Source organism: Hordeum vulgare, chromosome 5H (assembly GCF_904849725.1).
Source record: "Hordeum vulgare subsp. vulgare chromosome 5H, MorexV3_pseudomolecules_assembly, whole genome shotgun sequence".
NCBI classification, from domain to species: domain Eukaryota; kingdom Viridiplantae; phylum Streptophyta; class Magnoliopsida; order Poales; family Poaceae; genus Hordeum; species Hordeum vulgare.
This window is the reverse complement of record NC_058522.1, coordinates 222,808,551-222,818,372: the sequence shown is the minus strand read 5'-3', so window position 1 is coordinate 222,818,372 and position 9,822 is coordinate 222,808,551. Positions and strand designations below refer to the sequence as shown.

The window sequence follows — 9,822 nt, the reverse complement described above, 5'->3', positions numbered from 1 at the left end:
GAACCCAACCCTGCAAAAGACGATGGCGATCTAGCTGGTACCGCGGAGAAACCCAATTTCAACAAGCGTCGGTTGTTCAGTTCTCAGGAGACGCCTCCAGCTCCCGCCTTCACCGAGACTCAAATAGGCGAGGTGCGAAATATTATCAGCCCCAACACACTCAAGAAGGTGGTCTCTGAGTAGAACTCGATCCCATTACAGCAGAAGAAGCAGAAGGGGCGGAAAATAAAAACTAACAAGGTTGCGAGCCAGACGGCACCGAGTACGAACCATGCTCAGGACGGGCCACCAATATCTAAGGATATTGAGAGGAGGATGCATGTGGCGGGTAGGCTGATGCTACCGACTAATCTGCTCAATGCTGCAACCACTGCTATGCGGAGTCTGCATGACGATGTTCTTTATATGGACAAGCGGCGTCTCTCCAAGAATGACGTGACATACCCGGTTTTCGTGGCCAAGGTGCCAGAGGGCAAGGGCTTTATCGATAGCACCATAGAGCGTATGATTGTCCTGCGGTTTGATGACATCTTCACTATGCTTAACCTTTATCCGCTGCACTACACCTTCATTCGACTATTTTTCGCTCAGTATGGAGATGCGGATCATTAGAGATAAGACCCCAGACATCGTGATAGTCGACCCCTTCTACATGCGTGCCAAGCTCTTGGACGACGCTGGGGACCGGCAAGTCGCTAGTTCATACATCGAAGGCGTCATTCTGGCGAACGTAGATAAGGATAACTTCCTCGTGCCTTACTTTTCTGAGTAAGTCATCCCCTCATCACCCCGTAACATATGATTTCTTAGATTTCGATCGTTCTTTTTTTCTAACATTCTGTGTTTTGTGCAGTAACACACATTGCACGCTCATCCTCTTAAGCCCGAAATATTCCATGGCCACATATTTCGACTCGGACCGTCACTCGAAGAAAGACTACACAAATATCAAGAAAGTTCTTGATGATGTCCTCCCCGGCTACGCCAAATCTGGAGGCACCTTCAGGAGGCCAATTCTTAGGTATGACAAGCACGTGTTCACCCATGTAACGACGTTCCCCTGCGTCAAGCAGCCGCCTGGCAGTCAGAAGGATGCCTACTACGCCCTCCATCACATGCGGGCGATCATATGTGACCAGCATCACCGTATGCTACCAAATGATCTCAAAGAATGGGTTGTACGCTTGTCGGCAATCCAGGACGAGGACATCAGACAAGAATGCTTTCGCATCCAGTCGGAGTTGGTGGAAATCATCTATCAAGATGTCCTTGCTAGATCGGGGTAGTTCTACCTAAATTGTCAACCGTCCAACAGTGAAATTGACACAACGCTACAAATGCAGGCTGACAACGACCGCACATTCATGACCATCACGAAAGACATCGGCTTCATCCACGCTTCGGGCCCTGAGTCGAGTCAAAAGTACTGATGATATGTTGTAATTAAACTTTAATGAACTTGTATGTCTCTTTAGTTTGGACAGTCGTTCAACTTATATGTGTAGTCGATGCTATTTATTAGTAGGACCATAAATCGTGATATTAATGTGTTGCTTTTCTCTTCCGATCCTTTTGTTGCATACTTATATATTGCTTATATATTATCTGTGAATTGCTACTAACGTTTTGTTTGTCTAGTGCATAGAGATGCCGTCGTATGTCGTGTACAAGGGTGAGGTTTCCGGAGTCTACGACGACTGGGAGGAGTGTCGGAGACAGGTTCACCGTTTCAGCGGTAACAGTCACAAAGGGTACACCCCTAGGGCTGAGGCGGAAGCTAGATACGCGCGCTATCTAGCGGGAGAGAGGGAGCCACTACAAGAAATATGTCAACTAACGACCTTCTGTGAGTGACACTCGCAGAATTGGTCGTAAATCTACGACCATTTGAGACCAATTGGTCGTAAGCTGTCTGGAGGGGTCCTGACCCCAAAAACTAACGACCTTTTTCATCAGAAAGGTCGTAACTTCCTTACTGGAAAAGGTTGTAAAGCAGATAGCCATGTTTCACTGCCTAAGTTTTAGCTAATTACGACCAATATAGATGGTCAAAGCTATGACTGGGTGCCACATCATCAGTTTTGCCTACGTGTCATGTCCATGTGTTATTTTTTTGCCTAGTTTGTGAAGCAACCTACTATTCTGTCATTCCAAAAATTCTCGAAAAATTCTCATAAATACTTTGGATAATATATTCCTCAAATATGTGAAAACCCTTCCTTCCATAGTTCGAATAGCACTTTGGGAAGGAAGTGTCACTTTGGCATGTCCAAATGGTATAATTTTTTTACACTGCCTTCATATGCCCTAATTAACATCATACACCAAATTTCAGCTCAATCCATTGATTCATTTGATCCCAGCTTCAACATCCATATTTCTGCACAGTGTGGTACTTTGCAAAGCAATTGTCACCTAGGTTCATCCATCTGAGCTAAAATTTTGGCAAGAGAGTCTCCTTAGTAGATGATCATCCTCAGCCAAAATTTAGGCCCATTGTCTATGTGCATTACCCGCACCGCTAATCAAACACTTGGCTGCTAATTCATGTTTGAGCTTAGTTCGGTCTCCTCGTGAGATTCTTCTATTGTATTCTTCTTCCTTACACCTATCAAGGGAGTGTCTAACCCACCAGACATGCCTACTCCATCCAGAATGTGTGACAACGCAACGGTAACACGGTGACCACGCGGCTTGCATGCAAGTTCACGCGCTCTGGAGTTGGGGCCCTCGACCACCATCCAAACCTCGGCGTCAAGTCACCACACCATGTAATTATTATTAAATATATACTTATGTACCTATAAATTATTTTTGGGAAAAATAAATAGGAAATTATAATGCAGCTGGAGTTCAAATTTGACCCGCTTCCTACTGAATCGGTGGCAATTTGTCTTTTTCACTAGAGGTGGATAAAAGCTTTTAACACTCAACCATTTTGTCAATTGTACATTAAATATGACCTAGTATTTTAGAAAAATGATTTGTTACATTTTTGAAACAAATATATGGTAGGTCCTTCACAAAAAAACTCATTTCGGGCACTTGAAAAATGGAAAATGATTTTTTTACAAGGAAAATGAAAACTTCCTTAATCAACATTGTTTTTCATTTCAATATGCACCCTTGTGCATAATATTAGATCGTTTCAACAAACTATGCCAGTAATGTGGCCATAAGATTGATCATTTGGCTTGAAGGCCATGAATCTTCACACACAATAGCTCATTTTTGATAACACTTTTTTAAAATAATCAATGTATTACAAGTTTATTATTTTTCCTCGTAACTTGGTCACATATTATGACACAACGCGAATGTTTCCCATTTATTTATTTATTTTTATTTGTTATGCCCGTTTCAAAATGCGGACCAAACGGCGGGCATGACCGTTCATAGATAGGGGTTAAATCTTGGCAAAAATTTGTTGGATCTCTGATTAAATAGATACTTCTTCATCTAAAAATGATTTTAGAAAAAAAATCATTATAAAACTACGAGGCACCTCTAGTTCAAATTTGACCCGCTTCCTAGTGAATCAGCGACAATTGGTCTTTTTCACTAGAGATGGATACAAGCTTTTAACACCCAACCATTTGGTCAATTGTACATTAATATATGGTCTAGTATTTTATAAAAATGATTTGGTATAATTTTAAAACAAATATATGGTAGGTCCTTAAAAAAAACTCATTTCAGGCACTTGAAAAATGAAAAATGAATTTTTCATATAAGAAAAATGAAAACTTCCTTAATCAACATTGTTTGTCATTCCAATATGCATCCTTGTGCATAATATTAGATCGTTTCAACAAACTATGTCATGAATGTGGCCATAAGATTGATCATTTGGCTCGAAAGCCATGAATATTCACACACGATAGCCCATTTCTGAGAACACTTTTTTAAAATAATCACGTATTACAAGTTTATTATTTTTTCTGGTAACTTGGTCACATATTATGACACAATGTGAAGGTTTTCCATTCTTTTGAATTTTTAAATTTGTTATGCCCGTCTCAAAATACGGTCAAAACGTCGGGCATGACCGTTCATAGCTAAGGATTGAATCTTGCCATAATTTTGTTGGATATGTGATTAAATAGATACTTATTTACCTAAAAATGATTTTAGAAAAAAATCATGAGAAAACTATGCGGCACCTCTAGTTCAAATTTGACTCGCTTCCTCTTGAATCGGCGGCAATTTGTCTTTTTCACTAGAAGTGGATAAAAGCTTTTAACACCCAACCTTCTGGTCAATTGTATATTAAATATGTCTTATTAGTTTAGAAAAATGATTTGGTACAATTTTGAAACAAATAAATGGTAGGTGCTTCATAAAAAACTCACTTTGGACACTTGAAAAATGAAAAATGGATTTTTCGTGCAAAGAAAATGAAAAGTCCCTTTGACAACATTGTTTGTAATTCGAAGATGCAAGCTTGTCTACTCCAAAAGATCATATTTGGATTTTATCATGTGAAAAAGTAAAAGCAAAACAATAGGGAAAATACAATGGCATATGCTTTTTTCTGATTGGTGGAATTGATTGTCATAGAAAAAAAATGAAAACTCCATTTAGCAACATTGTTTGCCATTCCAATATGTACACTTATGCAAAATGTGAGATCATTTGTACAAACTTTACCATGAATTTTGTCATAACATTCATTATTTGCCTTATAAGAGAAAAAACTAAAAAACTCAGTTCTGGTGGGATCACTTGTGGCTCGTGGTGACATGGCAAACATCAATCCATCCATCCGTCCATCCACTTCTCGATCCAACCCACCGCACATCAATCTCTCTGTATCTCGCAGGAACCCTAGAGCTTCGCTCCTCCCTTACGGCCGCCACCACTCTCGAACCCACCCAACACGAACTCCTCTCCCTCGCCGTCGCCCACACCGCCGCCACCCACGCCGCCCGTTTTCCGTGAGCTCCAGCCGGACGCAGCACACCGGCGAGATTCCCTTCGTCCGCGCCTCCCTTACCTCCGTGCAGATCCACGACTCAGCTCACCTCATCTTCTCTTCCTTCTCTGCAGGTTGTCATGGGCGTGCCAGCAACGACGGCAGGAGGGGCACACCTCCGTGGGACGGGACGCCGCCATGGATATGTAGTCCCTTTTCCCCCCACCATGCAGCGGCCCCATGGAGCCTCCTAGCACCCCAAACCCTAGCGGAGAGAGAGGAAGGGCAAGGAGATGGGCGGTCAAAGCAGGACCCGGTCACCCACCCGTCTCGCAGACGGACCCAAGCAAGCAGGGAGCGACTGGAGCAAGCCCGGCCGTCTCGTCGACGCGGACCGGAGCTGGCCGGCGAAGGTGAGGCCCTTTCCCCCGCTCCGGCCTCTCCGCCCGCGCTCCTATTGCCGCCTGGGTTCGTATTTCCTCGGGCCTCACGGCGTCGGCGGGGGTTGAATTACCAATATGAGAGATTTTCATACCATATCCGCTAGATGTATGTGTTCCTTGCCTTGGTAGGTTTCCCGGATGTTGAGCCTCTCTAGATCCCTAGTGATATGGTCTGTGGCTCCTGAATCCACATGCACCCTGGCCTCCGTGATTTCCACGTACACCCTTGTATTGCAATACTTGTATGCTGAATGACCAACCTTCCCGCAGTTTGGCAAGTTGGCCTGTTGCTTGGTGCATTCCTACGTACACCGTGGCCTCCGTGATTTCCTCCGTTACGACCATTAGTCAGTTGATTCGGTGTAGAAATTCAACCCTATTTGTGCATCCAGAAATTTGTTTTTAGTCAGTTGATTCGGTGTAGAAATGCGCTGATGCAGTGGATCGGGTGAGGATTGTTTGTGTAATTCTCTTCACCCACGTATTTTCTGTGGCCCTCGAATTTGCTCACGACTCTGAGGTAGTGAGATGTTGTCTGACTGGGCTGGTAGCTCCCAGCTTTTTCTCACCACAGAATATATGTAGTGCCTCTCCCTTTCACAAGGCCAGTTATAAATTTATATCTGGCACAGGGGAAGCAGGAACAGCTTAGAATCTGATCGGTTATGTGTGAAGGAGTACTGCCAGATTTATCACCAAAAAAAAAAAACAGAGACGTCTTCAAAATAATAATGTACTAATCAGAGGGAGTACAAAAATTGTTCAACCCCTCGCAATATGAATTAAGCTCCACATTCACACCACAAAGGCACAAACTGGTGTCGTAATAGTCATGCAGCTGGGTCGTATTTGGCTGACTACTGTTATCTCTTATCTGTATAACCAATCACTAAATATCTACAGCATGTTCTTGGTCAATAGATTCTGATGGGTGCTTTATATAATGGAGTTAGGAAGATAACTAGTGTATATTACAAAATAAACTTATGCTTCTACTGTTACAATTATTTTCTGCAGGTTTTGTGAAATACTCCAGCTAAGATGAAATACTCCAGCTAAGATAATGTTCATAATTAGATCTTTGCACCACTAGTTCAGCTGCAAGCCTACAACTGAGAGATCATTATCTGTTATGCTATTGTTGTACAATACGCACACACGGTGTTTCCATATGTGAGATTTTTTTTACTGAAGAGTATTCTTGATGCAGGGTGACAGTACGGGGCCGCCCTGAAGAATAAGATGTTCTCTGCATGTCGCCTGCCTGCGCATCGCCACCCCCGTCGACTAGCTCCACCGCATCGCCGCGTGCGCCCCGCAACCTTTGCCCCTGCCGGCGCTCCCTCCGGCAGCGAGGAGCTCGACCTCTTCATGGTGAGCTACTAGGAACAGTTTCTGGTGACCATGGGTGGGGTAAACAGAGAAGGCAGATTAGTAAGTGCACAGTTTTACAATGGCAACCAGACTATTATGTACTTACCATTGATGTATGTGCTAACAGCAGGGGGTTTGTACTGTATTTTGACTAATATATGCATTTTTCTTCAGTACATTATATCATCTTTTTTGGGGTAATTAGTGCAACCTACCATGCTTATTGTTTGAAGTTGAGCAATGTGTTACTAATTACTAAATAATTTCAAAAGAAATTGACAAAACAACAAATATACAGGGTTCTCAACACGTTCTATAACTGTAGAAAGATGTGTCAGTCAATGTGAAATTCAGGACATGATTTCAGCTTGTAGCAGCAGTCTTATTGTAGCAGAATTTATTTATCTGTGAAAGCACGTTCATCACATGTTATTTAACCAGGACCTGCACTTGTGCCATGCCTCTCTCACTTTTGTTTGCATTTCTTCTAGAGTACATAAATGTTTGATCTAGATAAACTAAATACTTGTTATGGCGCACAACTTCCTCTCACAAAAAAAACTAAATAATCTGTAGCACGTTTGTTTGCTTTCTTATTTGAGAAATCTCATATTTGTTTGCTTGGCCGGAAAATTGTCTGCTTTCTACTTTGAGAAATCTCATGTTTGTTTTCTAAGCCAGAAAATAGCAACTCCTAGCCTGGTTAGCCCCATGCACTTACTGTTTTTCGTTCTATAACCAATGGACAAACCAACTGCTGCTCCTATTGCACTTTCAGTTCTGTGATGTGTGTTTGTTACTTGTCACTTGTAGGCTAACTTGATAACACACTTTTCTGTTGGTCGGGCCACTTTATGATTCCATTGAATGTTGAATTGTATTTGAAGCTTTTCATATTTGAACCTCTACTTTTATCATGCTTCACTCACTGCTGGCTTACCATTTCTTCGGAACAAACAGGAACTGGACATTGTGATTGTGAAGGCAACCAACCATAGCGAGCATCCATCGAGGGAGAAGTACATAAGAGGTAATGGTTTATCATGTCTCTTAGTTGAACCACTACGACGGCTGAGTGTTTCATCACTATTGCACAATTTTAAATAGCGGATAGCGGGCTTGCTATGGATTTGGGTCGGTATAGCGGATTGCAAATTGCGGACGCTATTGCGGGCGCTATATCCTCACAATATACTTATAAAAATGAGCAAGATATTAAGCCTGTTTTGTATATTTTTATAGAGTTGTCAATAAAAAATGTATTTTTAACTTTGCAATTTATTTGTATAAGCTCTTTGTGAGAGTCTCCCTAAGTTACATGCACATAAGATCTTTGTGTGGTCAAAGCTGTTGACTACAATGTACTAAAAATGACTACAATCTACTAAAAACACTTATGAAACAATTGTGTCCATGTGTATCCAGCCCCATACCTCGATATTTTAATCAAAGAACTTCTCTATCCAGAAGCACCATGTTAAATTAATCAACTTGTAATGAGATAAGACTTCTCTTCTAGCAACTGTCTTGGCTCTACCTGCAAAAAAATTGTTTTGGTTCTGCACTTTCCATCGTGTACCAGAGTAGAAGCACTTCAGGCTAGCAGTAGAACCAAGGAGAGAGAGAGGTGGGTCGTACAGGAGCTGGACGGTAGTGCATGCGTGACACACATGCTTGTGGTGGTGTTTAGGGTTCTGGTGTGTAGCCTTGTTAGGATTTGTACAGTATATGTTCATCGATTCAAACTGTTGCTCGAATGTTAGTTTCCATATCCGCCTTGCCATTTTGCATGAGTTGTTCAACTATTCCTCTTTTGTTAATTCTTATCCTGAGATCCATTGCCTTGCACCGCACTAATGTTTCATCCTTGCACCGCACTAATGTTTGAATGAATTATGAATTGCAGGAGAAGGCTTCATACTTTACCAATGCTGAGAAGCTCAAGGTCGGGTACATGACGCCTACATCTGAAGTCTTTGGAACTTCACCGTTGCCACGAACTGCTAGTGTAATTGATTGATGATGGATGGTTGTTGTTGTTGGTAGAAATGATAGAAAGCCTTTTAGGTAGCTGCTGTTGCTGGTAGAAATGGTAGCTCTAGTCCCATGTAGTGTAGTTCACGTGCTTGGGCTGCCCTACGTTGTTTCATTTTTATGTTAAATAAGTCTGTCAAATGTACCTATTGTCGTGTCGTGGCTTATTTGAATTCCCTCTTTGTTTCACTTTGTTGCTGGAATAATCATAAGTTTATGAATATTTGTTCTTGAGAACCAAAATAGAAATCGACTTAAAAAAGGCTGAGGCCCAAAAGAGAACCGGATTGTAGAAGGCCACGTCCTAGAAAAAATAATAAAATTGTCAACTTCTTGAGCTTGGCCCATGTAGGAGATGCAAAGTGATAGGAAATATATATTAAATGGGTTTGGCCCATCTAAAACACTGAACTGGTCCGGGCTGATTCTAATCTACGACCAATTCATTTGGTTAAAATTTTGCCACGTTAGCTTGACAAGTTGGATCTAATGTGGCTTGGGCAAACAACCAACGACCAAAATAATGGCCGTAAAATCCTACGACCAATCCAGAAAAAAGGTTGTTATAGTTCATTAAAGACCCTCAACTTTTGATCGTCTTTTTTTGGTCGTAAAAAAGTCGTAAATGGAAATCAATGACCATTCGGTGAACAATATTGAAGATCGTTAGTTGACATATTTCTTGTAGTGAGAGGAGGAGGAACCGGATGAACATCAGTTTCATCGCGATGATGCTCATCGTGACTGCAATCCTCTTCTATGTGTTTGTAGTTTAGATATCGACTTGTAACGTGAAGACAAACTCGCTACTCGCGGTCTCGAGATCTGTAATGTTCTAACTTTGTCCGTTATTTTGAATTCGGAGACTAATATGATGAATTGTATTCGGAGACTAATCTTTTATTGTATTCGATAAATCTGTTGTTTATATGTTGTGTTGTTTATATTATGTGCTATAATGTATTTTGTAACTTGTACAAATATCAGAAAAGAAAAAAAAATCCTAATATTCATAGTAGTGACGTACCAAATTGCACTCTAGTGGCGCATGAGGTG

At 41.6% G+C, this 9,822-nt stretch overlaps 1 long non-coding RNA gene across 2 annotated transcripts; it reads left to right on the top strand.

Annotated features, from left to right (window-relative positions):
- The first annotated feature begins 4,781 nt into the window (after positions 1-4,781).
- LOC123395352 lies at positions 4,782-8,955 on the top strand. Of its 2 annotated transcripts, XR_006609707.1 has the most exons (5): positions 4,782-4,937; positions 5,050-5,328; positions 6,569-6,732; positions 7,693-7,762; positions 8,639-8,955. It is a non-coding gene; the product is annotated as an uncharacterized LOC123395352 (long non-coding RNA). The 2 variants fall into 2 exon arrangements; XR_006609706.1 differs by having other exon boundaries at positions 4,789-5,328.
- The last annotated feature ends 867 nt before the right edge of the window (positions 8,956-9,822 follow it).